Genomic DNA, 17116 nt, shown 5'->3' on the forward strand with positions numbered 1-17116 from the left:
AATAATGATCTCTATTTCATTTGAGTCAATTGCAGGGATACGTTTGTTCTCTAATTTTGGTAAAATTAGCTAAAGGTTTATCAATCTTATTAACTTTTCAAAGAACTAACTCTTTGGTTGATTTCAGGTATTATATTTTTAAACAATTTCATTAGTTTAGTCTCCAATCTTCATTATTTCTTTCAAACTACTATGTTTTTGATTGGCTGCATGTTTTTCAAGAGCTTAGGAGTGTATCATTAAGTTATTTATTTGATACCTCTTAGAGTTTGCAATATACTTAGAAGCCAGCACAGCAAAATGTTTTTAGTACACTACCTTACAGGAAGGAATGTGAAAGATAGCATCAATAACTCAGAAACCCCTCAAAACTAATATGAAAGCAGGAAAATATCAATGACCCAGGAAAGTAGATTATCACCTCAGAATTTTATAGGAACTAGTCAAACCTTTTTCTATAATAACCTTAAAGGTAAATAACCTCAACTCACAATTAAAATTTTATACACTAATGGGCTGGATTAAAAAATATGAACCATCGTGAGAGGGACGCCGACACCTCTGCCCACACAGCAGCCCTGTCCTCCTGCTCAGCCTCGCAGATTGAAGCATCCTCACAGATGTTTATGGAGAAGCCTAGTCCCCTGCTGCTCTGGCCGGAGTTTTACGGTAGTGTTACATCCTGCTGAACCAAGCCCTGAACAAACTGCACGGATTTTATGGCAAGAACTCTTCTTATGCCCACGGGGGCTTAGATTCCAATGGGAAGCCAGCAGATGCAGTCTACCGGCAGAAGGAAATCCACAGGAAAGTGATGTCACAAAACTTCAACTACCACACCAAGATCTGCCACGTGGATGCTCACACAACTCTGAATGATGGGGTGGTGGTCCAAGTGATGGAACTACTGTCTAACAACAACCAGACTCTGAGGAGGTTCATGCAGACCTTTTTCCTCACTTCTGAAGGCTCCGTTGCCAACAAATTCTATGTTCACAAGGCATCTCCAGATACTAAGATTAGACCTTCAGTGGCTTTGTCACAGAGCCTCAGGAGGAATCCGAGGAAGCAGTAGTGGAACCTGAAGAAAGACTGCAGACAGGTGGTATCTGATGATTCTGGAACTTTCTAGATGAGACTGTCAGCAATGACTTAGAGGAGCATTTAGAGGAGCCTGTTGTGGAACCGGAACCAGAGCAGGAGTCAGAGCCAGAGCCAGAACCTGTGCCTGACACCCGAAAGGACAAACTTGAGCCTGGATTGGAAGAAGCTGCTCCCTGTGCAGAAGAGCGCTTCACAGCCCCAGCAGATATGGCCCCAGCATAGGAGTACTTGAGGACATTTTCTTAGGCTTCTGTGACTAGTAAGAACCTTCTTCCCAGTGGGGCTATTCCAGTGACAGGGATGCCACCTCATGTGGTCAAAGTGCTAGCGTCACAGCCACATTCAGAATCTAAGCCTGACTCTTAGATCCCATCACAAAGGCCTCAGAGAGATCAGAGAGTTCGAGGGCAACAAATCAGTATCCCTCCTCCTAGAGGACCCCGACCAATCCATGAGGCTGGTGAACTAGGAGATGTGGAATCTTGAAGGATGGTGAAGCACCCTGGCAGTCACCAGCTCTTCGTCAGGAACCTACCACATGAGGTTGACAAGTCGGAACTGAAGCATTGTTTTCTGAAATTAGGGGAATGTTGTGGAGTTGCTCATCAACAGGAGTTCGGTTAGGTACCGAATTCTCAGCCTCGTAATGTTTGATGATTCTCAACCTGTTCAGAAGGTCCTTAACAATACGCCCATCACGTTCCTAGGCATGGTCTATCTGCGTGTGGAAGAGAAGACAACTCCAGCAGCCAGGGAAGGTGACCACAGAGATAGCCGCCCAGGAGACCCCAGTGGTGGGCAGAGTGGTGGGATGGGAGGCCCTCCCCTCGGAGACACAGTGCAGAAACCAGGCTTTGGCATGGGCACAGGATTACAACTCAAAGGCAGTGAATTGCTTGGCTCAGATCTCCACACAACATACAGCCTCAGCTCCTACAGAATGGTGAATTCCTTCAACCAGGCTTTGGTGTGTCTGAGCAGTCTATCATAAACTGCTTGAGTTTGTACAATTTTAATTTCGCTTGTGTTCATGGTGTATGCTCCCCAATCCCCTTTTCTCCCTTCACCCTTTAGTCCTTCATTCCCAGTTTTCTGGAATGATACTTTAGGAGGAATAGATTTGTAAAGAAGAAGAGGAAAGACTGACCTTCCTGCTCACGCTGCATACACAGACTGGAGTTTCACGGCCATTCCCCAGAGGAGCATGTCTTGGTATCACTAACAATGGATCTTTCATTTGTTGGGAGACACAGGATTTGATAAACATTTTGGAAGCAGGAAAAATCAAGTCACGACTTCTCTCCAATGTAGAAAAAATTGTCTTTTGGCAGCTGCCACTGGGTCCCTGCTGATGTGGCTAACTGAATAAAAGGTGTTTCCAGAACTTTGTTCTTTTGACATTTGACTACCAAACAATTCTAAACCTCCGTTTTTACCATTGGATTTTTAAATTGTGATGTAGCCTGTTAATTTCTAGAACACAGCTGAGGACTTTTGATGAACTGTTAGATTTTTTTTTTTTGAGTTAGAGTTTTTCAGGTTTTATTTGTATTTTTTAAAAAAAGAACAAAAAAGAACAAAAATTTCCTACAAGAAAACAAACCCCCAAATCTGATAACAAAACTGTGCCTTCTATTTTGTATTCTATCCGAACCTGGCAATTGTTTAAAGAAAAGTAATAAAGGTTTTAGATTTGTTTTCAGATTCAGAGTATGTAGGGGATGTAGGAGGAGCTAAGGTGGTGAAGACCTCCGCAGAGGGGAGACCCTCTCTCAAGTCTCAGAAAGTCGCGACCACCCAGTAATCTGCTCGAGACACCATATACCGGAGCAATTGCGAGGTTATTTATTAGGGCGTGACAACTAGCTGCCGGTCAATTCGCATGCCCATGCAGGAGCTGAATTGACCCCGACTGCCAGTTTGAGGGGTGTTTTTAAAGGGAAAAACCACAAACCAAGGAAATGAGGAGGGAGTGAGGGGGTTGCTAGGGTGGTATAACATAAAAATAGTGGAACATTCCAAAGGAACCCAACCTACATGAGTCAGGATCAGATGAAAACTCTCTGTACGCTTATCTTTCTCAAGAATGTAGTCCTGCCCTGTCACTTCGGCCTTGCCCTGTCGCTATGGTTCTCAGCTTGGTTCCACCTGACTAAATTGCATTCTTTCCTTTCTCTTTTCGGGTCGGCCAGTCGCAGTAGTGGTGACTGGTCTTTCCACATTCCTAAAGAAAGCCTAAAGAATATTTTATATCTAAAAAGGATTCTATATACCCAGTATCCATAACTTTTCCCTCTACAGTGGGAGTAGTAAGGAGAGGAAGAGGAGGAGTTGGGAGAGGAAGAGAAAAAAGGAAGAGAAGGAGCTAGAGAGGGCAGAGATGTAGGAGGATGGAGAACCACACAGGTATGGAGAGCAATCGTGGGGAACAACTTATAAACTTATAAATAGGTTAGCTAATTGGGATACAACTCTCTTTGTATGGGCATCTTGTTATTAATCATTATCAAACATAAATAAACCTTTGATTAATCTTTAAGCATTAGAGTCTCATCTTTCTACTGGGCCCACGTGGATGTCAGGATGGTCTAGGCAATGCCCAGCCTTGCAGAGACAGCGTGGAAGATTGGCAGAGCCATCTCCCATGCTGACATCTCCTAAGTGGCAGGGCTGGTGTTTCTAGTTGGCCATTTCTAGCTGCAGAACACACATGGCCTCAGGCTGAGAAACATGGAGGCTAGGTTAGGCAGAGCCACTGCAGCTTAGATAGTCGGCCTGAGCCAGAGGCCAGTTTTAAATAATTACCACAACAAAGTGGTGCACCAATTTGGGGCACGAATTCACTAGAAATTTCTATTTCTAAGTCTATTCACCTGAGAGTAAAAGTTGTATTTTTTTTAAAGGAAAGTGAGTGAGTGATTGGCACTGATAGGAGTCACATGACTTCTACCTTGGGAACCCTGAACAAAACACTGCAGCTGAACTCCCCAGCTGTGGGGAAACGCAAGTTGCTTTTTGTTAGGAAAAGAAGAAAGTAGCTGACTTTAGAGAGTACAGTGTCTGTGAATTAAAATTGAGATTATTTGTTTTTAAGATAGATTTAGAAAGTTTTGTCCAATTCACGTGGGTAATCTTGCCTGTGGTTCGGAACAAAGATAGGTAGAGAAAATTTGACTGTGGCTCTAGGCACAGAACCACAGACAGACAGGTATACTTTTAACCAAGAGAGCTAAATAAATAAGCCTACATTGTGGAGCAGTTACTGATTTAAGTATAAAGTTAAAATATAGGGATTAATTGCTTTTAGGAGATATTTATAAACAGATTTGTCCGAATCACATGGGGATTATCACCTGTGGTTTGGAACTTAGATAGGGAAAATTGTCACTGGCTCTAGAGTACAGAGTACAGTGTATAAGTGGAAGCTGCTCTGGAGTACAGAGTCAAACAGATAGATGGTATAAATAAAAAATCTGTTCTAGGCAGAGGGCCAAACAGAAAGATAGTGTAAATCAGATGTATTCAAATGATATAAAGTTATATTGCCTCACAGGAGACTTGGGTTCTGTCTAACATGGGCCCCAAGGGAATTCTGGGTTCTTTTCCTGCTTGGCAAATTAGGGAAGGCCTAAAGAATAGGCACATACAGTATTTTAGTTATTAAGTTGATTTTATTTTCAAGATGGGTGTGATTTTCAGTTTTCTGGTTATATTTTTCCTCTGGGGAAGAGGACAAGATAAAGGTTTTTCTGGTTACTGGCTCAAGGAAATGCTATTTTGGGAAAAAGCGTTTGTCTGTGTATTTTCAGAAGAGACAGTTAAGATATTTCTACCTCCCAGAATTATATGGATTAGACATGACAGAGGCAGGCCACCAGAATACTAGATTCCAGAATTCAAACAAAAAAATTACCTTGATACTAAATTTGTTTTGAGAATTATATATTGCAGAATACACAGCCTTGGTATATCTACTCATCAAGCAAGCTGAGCAGAACTGCTCGAATCTCTGATGTCCTGGAATTTCAGCTGGATACAGTGAAGACACAGATATCAGAGGCTTATCAATTTACCCTTCCCCCCACCCCTCTTCTAATATGTCAACACCTGTAATCAGCTTGAAGAAGTTAATGAAGAGTCAGTATCCCTGTTCCCTGGGCTTGGGGACTGAGGTGGTAATATTAGGCTCTCTTTCTAGGGAAAAGTAATGGTTTTATTGGAGCAAGGAGGAATCCTTAGAATTGATTAGTTAGCCATAACCTATTTGGTAGAATTCTGTATAACTGTTATTAAGCTAAAGTTATATTTCTTTTTTTTTCTTTTTTTAAATGGCAAGCAATTTATTTTTCTATTTGATGTTTTATTTACATTTCATATGTTGTCCCCTTACCCCATCCCCCACCCACCCAAGAACCCCCTATCCCCTCACCCCTCCTCCTCCTTCTCTGCTGATGTAACCCCTACCAACCCCCCCACTCCCACCTCCCCACCTTCAAAATTCCCACCCCCTGGGACATCCATCCTTCATTAGGTCAAGGATCTCTTCTTCCACCTATGCCCAGCGGGACCCTCCACTCTTACATATACAGCTGAAGCCATGGATCCCTCCCTAAGTGCTCCCAGGCTGGTGGTTTAGACCCTGGGAGCTGTGGTTGCTTGGTATTGTTGCTCTCCTCATGGGGCCACAAACCCTTTCAGCTCCAATGGCCTTCACTCTAACTCCTCCATTGGGAACACCATGATCAGTTCAATGGCTAGTTGTGAGCATCTGCCTCTGAATATGTCAGACTCTTGAAGACCTCTGAGGAGACATCCATATCAGGCTCTTATCAGCATGCACTTCCTGACTTCCACATCAGCATCTACCTTTGGTGACTGCACCCGGGATGGATACTCAGGTGGAATGGTCTTCAGACGGCCCCTCCTTCAGTTTCTGTCCCTCACTTTGTCTCCATATTTGCTCCCTTGAGTATTTTGTTTCTCCTGCTAAGAAGGACCGAATCACCCCCACTTGGTCTTCCTTCTTCATGAGCTTCATGTGGCCTGTGAGTTGAGTCTTGGGCATTTCAAGGTTCTGGGCTAATATCCAATAATCAGTGAGTGAATACCATGTGTGTTCTTTTGTGATTGACTTACTTCACTCAGGATGATAATTTCTAGTTCCATCCATTTACCTAGGAACCTCTCGAATTCATTGTTTTTAATAGCTGAGTAATACTCCATTGTGTAAATATACCACATTTTTTGAATCCATTCCTCAGTTGAAGGACATCTGGGTTCTTTCCAGCTCCTGGCTATTATAAACAAGGCTGCTATGAACATAGTTGAGCATAGGTCCTTGTTATATGTTCGAGCATCTTCTGGGTATATGCCTAGGAGTGGTATAGCTGGATCCTCAGGTAATGCTATGTCCAATTTTCTGAGGAACCGCCAGACTGATTTCCAAAGTGGTTGCACCATCTTGCAGTCCCACCAACAATGGAGGAGTGTTCCTCTTTCTCCACACCCTCGCCAGCATCTACTATCACCTGAGTTTTTAATCTTAGCCATTCTGACTGGTGTGAGAGAGAATCTCAGGGTTGTGTTGATTTGCATTTACCTGATGACTAAGGATACTGAACATTTCCTTAGGTGCTTCTCAGCCATTCGAGTTTCCTCAGTTGAAAATTCTTTGTTAAGCTCTATACCCCATTTTTTAATAGGGTTATTTGGTTGTCTGGAGGCTAATTTCTTGAGTTCTTTGTATATATTGGATATTATCCCTCTATCAGATGTAGGATTGGTAAAGATCTTTTCCCAGTTTGTTGGTTGTCCTTTTGTCCTATTGACAGTGTCCTTTGCCTTACAGAATCTTTGCAATTTTATGAAGTCCCATGTGTCAATTATTGATCTTAGAGCATAAGCCACTGGAGTTCTGTTCAGGAAATTTTCCCCTGTGCCCAAGTATTCAAGGCTCTTCCCCACCTTCTCTTCTATTAGTTTCAGTGTGTCTGGTTTTATGTGGAGGTCCTTTATCCACTTAGACTTGAGCTTTGTACAAGGAGATAAGAATGGATCAATTTTCATTCTTCTACATGTTGTCCTCCAGTTGAACCAGCACCATTTGTTGAAAATGCTGTCCTTTTTCCACTGGACAGTTTTAGCTCCTTTGTCAAAGATCAAGTGACCATAGGTGTGTGGGTTCATTTCTGGGTCTTCAATTCTATTCCATTGATCTATCTGCCTGTGTCTGTACCAATACCAGGTAGTTTTTATCACTATTGCTCTGTAGTACAGCTTGAGGTCAGGGATGGTGATTCCTCAAGAAGTTCTTTTATTGTTGAGAATAGTTTTTGCTATCCTGACTTTTTTGTTATTCCATATGAATTTGAGAATTTCCTTTTTTACTCTGTGAAGATTTGAGTTGGGGTTTAATGGGAATTGCATTGAATCTGTAGATTGCTTTTGGCAAGATGGCCATTTTTATTATATTAGTGCTGCCAATCCATGAGCATGGGAGATCTTTCCATCTTCTGAGATCTTTTTCGATTTCTTTCTTCAAGGACTTGAAGTTGTTGTCATACAGGTCTTTTACTTGCTTGGTTAGATTCACACCAAGGTATTTAATATTATTTGCAACTATTGTGAAGGGTGTCATTTCCCTAATTTCTTTTTCAGTCTGTTTATCTTTCATGTAGAGGAAGGCTACTGATTTGTTTGAGTTGATTTTATAACCAGTCACTTTGCTGAAGTTGTTTATCAGGTTTAGGAGTTCTCTGGTGGAAGTTTTGGAGTCACTTAATGATAATATCATACCATCTGCAAATAGTGATATTTTGACTTCTTCCTTTCCTATTTGTATCCCTTTGACTTCTTTTTGTTGTCTAATTACTCTGTCTAGGACTTCCAGTACTATATTGAATAGATAGGGGGAGAGTGGGCAGCCTTGTCTAGTCCGTGATCTTAGTGGGATTGCTTCAAGTTTCTCTCCATTTAACTTGATGTTGGCTACTGGTTTGCTGTAAATTGCTTTTACTATTTTTAGGTAGGGGCCTTGAATTCCTGATCTTTCCAAGTCTTTTATCATGAAGGGATGTTGAATTTTGTCAAATGCTTTCTCAGCATCTAGTGAGATGATCATGTGTTTTTTTTCTTTGAGTTTGTTTATATAGTGGATTACATTGATGGATTTCTGAATATTGAACCATCCCTGCATTCTTGGGATAAAACCTACTTGATCATGATGGATGATTGTTTTGATGTATTCTTGGATTCGGTTTGCTAGAATTTTATTGATTATTTTTGCATCAATGTTCATAAGGGAGATTGGTCTGAAGTTCTCTTTCTTTGTCGGGTCTTTGTGGGGTTTGGGAATGAGTGTAATTGTAGCTTCATAGAACGAATTGGGTAGTGTTCCTTCTGTTTCTACTTTGTGGAATAGTTTGAAGAGAATTGGTATTAGGTCTTCCTTGAAGGTCTGATAGAATTCAGCACTAAAACCATCTGGTCCTGGGCTTTTTTTGGTGAGGAGACTTTTAATGACTGCTGCTATTTCCTTAGGGGTTATGGGACTATTAAGATAGTTTATCTGCTCCTGATTAAACTTTGGTACCTGGTATCTGTCTAGGAATTTGTCCATTTCATCCAGGTTTTCCAGTTTTGTTGAGTATAGGTCTTTGTAGTAGGATTTGATGTTTTTTTAATTTCTTCAGTTTCTGTTGTTATGTCTCCCTTTTCAGTTCTGATTTTATTAATTTGGATACTGTCTCTGTTCCCTCAGGTTAATGTGGCTAACAGTTTATCTATCTTGTTGATTTTCTCAAAGAACCAGCTCCTGGCTTTATTGATATTTTATATTGTTCTTTCTGTTTCTATTTGGTTGATTTCAGCCCTGAGTTTGATTATTTCCTGCCTTCTACTCCTCCTGGGTGTATTTGCTTCTTTTTGTTCTAGAGCTTTTAGTTGTGCAGTCAAGTTGTTAGTGTGTGCTCTCTCCAGTTTCTTTTTGTAGGCACTTAGAGCTATGAGTTTTCCTCTTAGCACTGCCTTCATGGAGTCCCACAAGTTTTGGTATGATGTGTCCTCATTTTCATTGAATTCTAAAAAGTCTAATTTCTTTCTTTATTTCTTCCTTGACCACGTCATCATTGAGTAGAGAGTTGTTCAGTTTCCTTGTGCTTGTGGGTTTTCCATTGGTTTTGTCATTATTAAAGACCAGTCTTAGTCCGTGGTGATCTGATAAGATGCAAGGGATTATTTCAATCTTTTTGTATCTGGAGAGGCCTGTTTTGTGACCAATTATATGGTCTATTTTGGAGAAGGTACTATGAGGTGCTGAGAAAAAGGTATATTCTTTTGTTTTAGGATGAAATGTTCTATAGATATCTGTTAAGTCCATTTAGTTCATAACTTCTGTTAGTGTCAAAGTGTCTTGGTTTAGTTTCTGTTTCCATGATCTGTCCATTGCTGAGAGTGGGGTGTTGAAATCCCCCACTATTATTGTGTGAGGTGTAATGTGTGTTTTGAGCTTTCGTAAAGTTTCTTTTATGTATGTAGGTGCCCTTGCATTTGGCACATAGATGTTCAGAATTGAAAGTTCACCTTGGTAGATTTTTCCTTTGATTAGTATGAAGTGTCCTTCCTCATCTTTTTTGATTAATTTTGGATGAAAGTCGATTTTATTTGATATTAGAATGGCTTCTCCAGCTTGTTTCTTGGGACCATTGGCTTGGAAAATTGTTTTCCACCCTTTTATTCTGAGGTAGTGTCTGTCTTTGTCACTGAGGTGCGTTTCTTGTATTCAGCAAAATTCTGGGTCCTGTTTGTGTGTCTAGTCTGATAGTCTGCATCTTTTTATTGGGGAATTGAGACCATTGATGTTAAGAGATATTAAGGAGAAATGATTGTGGCTTCCTGTTATTTTTGTTATTAGAGGTAGAATTATGTTTGTATAATTATCTTCTTTTAGTGTTGTTAGAAGATTACTTCCTTGCTTTTTCTAGGTAGTAGTTTCCCTCCTTGTGTTGGCGTTTTCCATCAATTATCCTTTGAAGTGCTGGGTTTGTGGGAAGATATTGTGCAAATTTGGTTTTGTCATGGAATATCTTGGTTTCACCATCAATAGTGACTGAGAGTTTTCTGTGTATAGTAATCTGGGCTGGCAATTGTGTTCTCTTAGTGTCTGTATGATGTCAGTCCAGGCTCTTCTGGCTTTTATAATCTCTGGTGAGAATTCTGGTGTAAATCTTATAGGTCTGTCTTTATATGTTACTTGAACTTTTTCCCTTACTGCTTTTAGTATTTTTTCTTTGTTTTGTGCATCTGATGTTTTGATTATTATGTGATGGGAGGTATTTCTTTTCTGGTCTAGTCTATTTGGTGTTCTGTAGGCTTCTTGTATGTTTATGGGCATCTCGTTCTTTAGGTTAGGGAAGTTTTCCTCAATAATTTTGTTGAAGATATTTACTGGCCCTTTAAGTTGGGAATCTTCATTCTCATGTATACCTATTATCCTTAGGTTTGGTCTTCTCATTGTGTCCTGGATTTCCTGGATGTTTTGGGTTAGGAGTTTTTTGCATTTTGCATTTTCTTTGACAACTGTGTCAATATTTTCCACCGAATCTTCTGCATTTGAGATTCTCTCTTCTGTCTCTTTTATTCTGTTGGCGATGCTTGCGTCTATGACTCCTGATCTCTTTCTTAGGTTTTCTATCTCCATGGTTGTCTCCCTTTGAGATTTCTTTATTGTTTCTATTTCCATTTTCAGATCCTGAATGTTTTTGTTTAGTTCTTTCTTTGTGTTTTCTTGAATTTCTTTAAGGGATTTCTGTGATTCCTCTGTAAGGGCTTCTACCTGTTTACTTGTACTCTCCCGTATTTCTTTAAGGGAGTTACTTATGTCCTTCTTATAATCCTCTATCATCATCATGAGAAGTGATTTTAATTCTGAATCCTGCTTTTCCGGTGTGATGGGGTGTCCAGGGCTTGCTATATTGGGAGAACTGCGTACTGATGATGCCAAGAAACTTTGGTTTCTGTTGCTTATGTTCTTGTGCTTGCCTTTCACCATCTGGTTAACTCTAGTGTTACCTGCCCTCACTGTGTAAGACTGGAGACAGTATTTCCAGTTATGTTGCTTGTTGCAGAGCTCCTCAGAGTCCAGATGTCTATGTGGTCTTATGCTCCTAATCTCCTGGGTGGAAGAACTCCTGGGACTCAGGCCACCTCTTGGATCTGAAAATCCTTCTGCTCTGGGTGCAGTGTTTCCTCTAGGATGGCTCAGGATACGATGTCTCCCAAGTGCAAACCACCTTGGTGTCCGCTGCTCTGAGTGCAGTGGCTCCTCAGCTGCTCTGAGTGCAGTGGCTCCTCTAGGATGGGTCAGGATTCAGTATCTCCACAGGAGCAGACCAACTCTTGTTTGCCTCAGCCCAAAGAACCAGGCAGGGGCAGAAGGGAAGTGGAATTCCGGAGGGGTGGGGTTTGAGTAGCTGGTGTGTCCTGAATTCCCTGGCTCCCAGATGTATCTCTGGGGCTTAGGGAGTGAGATAGAGTTCTTACTGGCTGCTCTGAGTGCAGTGGCTCCTCTAGGATGGCTCAGGATTCAGTATCTCCACAGGAGCAGACCAACTCTGTGTCTGCCCCAGCCCAAAGGCTAAGGTTATATTTCTTAAATGGTACAAAATTTACTTTGATTTCAAATTTAAGGTTTTCATTGTATGAGCTTCTTATTGATGTAAAAGTGAGATTAATATTGTTACTCTCATAGGCATTGTGCCTATATAACACATTTAGGAATACAAGGTTTAGACCCAGTCCTTTTTTAACTTTTTAAAAACTGATTTGAGATGGTTAGCTTGTGAGTTAAGGTCCTATAGCAATTGCATGGCTCTGAGTTTACTCTTAGGGTGTTTTCTAGATTTTAATTAGAAATAGCAGAAAGGAGTTAATGGTCAACAGTCCAGATTGCTTTACATAGATAATTGGTTTTCAAAAACGTCAGAATGCCACAGATTTGATGTTATAAGTATTCCTGTATAAATGTTCATTTTATTAGAGACCTGTCTGCTTCTGACAGCTTCCCTGTCTTGGATTCTAAGAAGAAATTGATCATCTTTGGAGTTATTCCAGTTGTGGTGATACAGCCACTAGGCAAGAATTGCTTCTTTTCATCTACAGACAAAATACTGTTCAGAAAAAGGACACACTTTTGGAATAGTCGACTGATTATATCTGCCAAGACAGAGTAATCAGCCCTTAAAAATTCTGCATTACTAGGTCTGTCAGATGGTCCTGGGCCAGAAGGCTGAAGGTCAAATGCTCCAATGTTTTGAGGTTTAGGAACTGTCCAGGTGTTCATCTGTCTCTAAAAATTGTCTAAGTTTTAGAAGCAATGCTTTATGCTTCCCAGGATTTCAGTTAATTCATTCATTCTGGATTTCTGACAGGGTTGAAGACTTATAGTATCATAGCCAACCCAGGCTCTTTACTTTGAGAGAATAGATTTGAGAGGATGGTTTTCAGCTGACATTCATTCTAAAGCAAGGTTTAGAACTAAGTCCTTTAGTTAGTAGAGATGACAGAGGTTCTGTTTAATGAACAAAATGATGGACTAGGTATTAGGTCTATCTTATACCTTACTGATACAAACTGGTGTAGTTATGCTCTATTGTATTTTGAGAGAATGTTTTTTATTTTATTTTAACAGAAAGGGTGATGTGTAGGAGAAGCTAAGGTGGGAGGAGTAAGGAGAGGAAGAGGAGGAGTTGGGAGAGGAAGAGAAAAAAGGAAGAGGGGGAGCTAGAGAGGGCAGAGATGTAGGAGGATGGAGAACCACACAGGTATGGAGAGCAATTGTGGGGAACAACTTATAAACTTATAAATAGGTTAGCTAATTGGGATACAGCTCTCTTTGTATGGGCATCTTGTTATTAATCATTATCGAACATATAAAGCCTTTGATTAATCTATAAGAATTAGAGTCTCATCTTTCTACTGGGCCCGCGTGGATGGCGGAATGGTATGGGAAATGTCCTGCCTTGCCAAGACAGCGTGGAAGATTGGCAGAGCCATCTCTCCCTCTGGCATCTAGTGGGTGGCAGGGCTGGTGTTTCTGGTGGGCCGGTTCTAGCTCCAGTGTGCATGTGGCCTCAGGATGAGAAACATGGTGACTGGGCAAGGCAGAGCCACTGCAGCTTAGATAATCGGATTACCAGAGGCCAGTTTTAAATAATTACTACAGCAAGGGGAACTGTACAGTTGGTTTTTTGATCACGTGTATGTGTTGTGTTAACATTGTTCTGCTTTATCCTAAAATCACGCCTCTGACTGGGATGCTTTTGAAGAAGGTGCTTAAGTGAGGCCTGTGACCTCAGTGGCTCTGTGCACCACGCTCTGCTGTGCTGTCTGTCTGGGTTCCTGGTGGGCCATTAGAAAAATTTGATTGAATATTGGACTTGGCTAATGTGCTCCAGGGTCTGCCTTTTTTTTCTTTAAATCATAGCCATATGGTAAATTTTCTATTTTGTTATGGCCTCTTTACTGATGGACATGCAGTGGGTGTTTCTTGGAAAAAGGCCAATTTTTACTAAAATATTTCTCGAAGAAAAAAAAGTATGAAGTACGTCTATGTTCTCTCCAAAAATAGAAAAATTAAATATATTCAAAGTTATAATATTAAAGGATAAAAAACAGACTACCAAACAAACAGAAAATGTAAACAAGCTATTGTAGCTATCCTTTTATCAGACAAAATAAACTTCAAACTAAAAGCAGTTAGAAGAGATGAACTAAGACACTACACATTAGTGTGTGTGTGTGTGTGTGTGTGTGTGTGTGTATAACCTTTAAGCACCAAATATTGGAGCCCCTAATTTTATAAAACAAACTGTAAAAGGCATAAAAGAACACATAGGTCCTGACATAATAATAGTAGGGGAACTTCAATACTCCACTCTTAAATTAATTTAGATACTCTAAAATAAAAACAAATAAAAAATCTTTAGAGCTAAAAGTACACTATGGATGTACAAGAATTAACAGATATATACAGAGTATTGCATTAAACAACAGACATTTTTCTCAGCAGTAAGTATAACCATCTCCAAAACTGAAGACCTCAGAAGACTCAAGTGTCCACAAATTCAAAACAGAGAAAACTTATTATGTTTTATCAGAAAATGATGCAATAATACTAGAATCAATAAGAGAAACTACAGAAACCACAAAAATAATTGGAAATGAAACAACACATTTTAATGGACATTGGATTATCTAAGTAATCAGAAAGAATATGTAAAAACAATAGCCTAAAGATAAATGATAATGAAAGCATATCTTATGAGAATTTCTGGGATGTAACCAAGACCCTGTTAGTAAGAAAGTGTACAGGATATTTCTTCTCAAGCATGTCATTCCTTTCCCTTCTCAAGATCCTTGAACTATGGAGAAAGGTCCTATTGTATTAACAGGAGACACAGCAGAAAAATTTCATTTTGTGCCTTTTCTGCTTGTATGACATTCTTCCTCAGGATTGCCTAGAAAGGATTTTTATTCACATATACCTAAATTCAATTATTAAATAAAATTATATATTCCATTAAAATTAATGTGCACATACATACATGTAGCAGGATAATTTCCTGCTACTGCTATATTGTATATGCAGTGGAGCTCGGTGATTGGGCAGTATGAAAGGTAGGTGGAGTAAAAAGTTGGAAGGAGGGGAGGAGAAAAGAAGGGGTAGCAGCCATGCAGGGGAATGGATGAGTCGAAAGCAGTCCTGGGTAACAGTTTATATCTAAAGGTTAGATATTGTTAATTGAGCATTTACAAATATATAAATCTATTGGATAATCTTTAAGCATTAAGAGTCTCATTTCTATCAGGTAACATAGTGGGAACGGTCTGGGCTCAGCCAAGAATTGTGTACAGAGCCATCCCCCACGGTGGCATCTGGAGGATATAGTTGTGGCATGCTTGGTTTCTGACCACTTTTAGCTGTGGCACACATGGCTTGTGGCCTCTTCTAGGGCAGAACATGGCAGCGAGAGCTAAGCAGACCCGCCCTACTGATTAGACTGCCTGCGACTTGGCATTTTTAAATATCTCCCGTTACACATACATCTAAAGCTACACATTTCTAGTTTATGAATTATCACCTAAGCATTTTAAGTATTAATTTAAACTAGAGTAAGTTTTAACTCATATTCCAGGAATATAATTTCTTACATTTTGGAAAACTTCTTGTATGATTTTGTTTTTCTTCATATTGATTTCAGCAACTGAGATTTATTTATTATAGTTTGAATTACTATACAAATATTTGTTCATAAGTTTCAAGAGAGGTCTGAAATCACATATTCATATGTATTTGTACTTTCTAGTGTGTCACTTTGTGTAGAAGTAATACTATTATATACTATAGCATCAATCGACATCTTAGTATACCAAGTTTCTGTCTGTAAGAAGGTACTTTTCCCGGCAAAAATGATGAAACATGTGGCTGGAAAAAACATCTCAGTGGTTAAGTATGGTATGCAGTTTTGGGTCCAGTTGTGGTTCTGTGTCCTCTGCTTCTTCCTTTTCAAAGCGTCCAGACGCTGCAGCAGCACACTGTGGTAGAAGGATGAAGTAGAGTCTGTGAAGGGGGGGTTTTTGCTTTATCCGGGTCTGGGGGGGGGTGGGGGGCCTGGGGGGGGGGGGGGGGAGTGTGGTTTTCTCTGATGGTCTTCAAAGAAACAGTTCCTTATATGATCTTAGCTCATGCACCTTTATTCAGGGTGGTCTTTTATTAATACACTTTATTCAGGGTAAAACGGGTATACACATATACCCGTATACTTGTATATATGGTCCGTAGACCATGGAGAGTGGGAAGGAGTTTTCAGGGTAAAGGAAAATCATCAGATAGAGTTTAAAGTTCTGAGAATGCCTCATTTGCCTGGAGAGGTATTCCAGGAATCTCAGGTACTTCCAGGGCAGGTTCTTAAGTTGGGGAGGAGAGGACATTTGTAGATTTGCTGAGGACTACTCAACCTTCTCCAGGTAGAGAGTGTGGAGAGATGGGATCCACAGACAAGGTAAGAGAAGGGAAGTCCTGTCAGTAAAGAGAATCCTCTATTTCATGCTGAGTTCAAAGGAACTATCCAGTCATGGTAGACTTCCACCTTAATTAGCCCGTTTTCCCCACAGTTGGAGGCATTTTTCTTTAATTGGACCCAGGTTTGGTTGCCAGCACCCACTCTCCATCTTTAACCTCAGTGCCTTAGGTGACAGAACACAGCCCAAGAATGTCGTTTTGTGAGGAGAATTCTACATTGTCAAAAGAAAATCCCAAGTAAACCCGACAAGACTCTTGTGACGTCAGTTTCCTCAAAACCAAAAAAATGTTCTTGGATTAAGCTTTTGTGCCCCTCCTAGGTGTGGTGGATAGGAGTTTACTTCAGATTATTCATTAAAACTGGTTATAGCTATTTGTTTATACGCCTCTATAGAAAAGCATTTTTTTGAGGCTTGTGGTTTGCCTGCCACATGCAGCTTGCCTTTGTGATTGTATACTTTACCCATGTGGCTCTTCTTAACCCTCAGAGTATAAATGGTCTGATGCTTTGAATAAAGTTGGCTATTGTGTGAGGCTTTAACCTGCTTCATTTATCAGCCCAACTCTTGCAGGACCCACTACCAACTAGAGCAGTAAATACTGGGGATTTGATGATCTCTTCTGACCTTGGCTAGCAGTAGGCACACTCATGTTGCATTTACATCCATGTAGTCAAAAGGCTTATATATCTAAAATAAAACAAATAAAATAATTTTTTAAAATAATGAAACATGCTTTGGCATAAAATAGCTGCCACAATTTCATATTTAAAATTTTATATTTAGTGACTAATATAGGCATGTGAGTTAAAAAGGATGAGAATCTTTGAATAGTTCAGAGGTTAAGCAATTTCTTAAAGAAAAGTATGATAGTAAAGAATTAAATGGACTTCCGGTTTGGGACCGAGCCTAGAGCAGGTCGCAGGCAGCAGCT

General features: G+C 40.2%; 1 pseudogene; it reads left to right on the forward strand.

Moving 5' to 3' along the window:
- Positions 1-620: 620 nt before the first annotated feature.
- LOC114628215 lies at positions 621-2095 on the forward strand (annotated as a pseudogene).
- Positions 2096-17116: the final 15021 nt, after the last annotated feature.

This window comes from Grammomys surdaster, unplaced genomic scaffold (genome assembly GCF_004785775.1).
Source record: "Grammomys surdaster isolate TR1022 unplaced genomic scaffold, NIH_TR_1.0 61, whole genome shotgun sequence".
In the NCBI taxonomy this organism is placed as follows: domain Eukaryota; kingdom Metazoa; phylum Chordata; class Mammalia; order Rodentia; family Muridae; genus Grammomys; species Grammomys surdaster.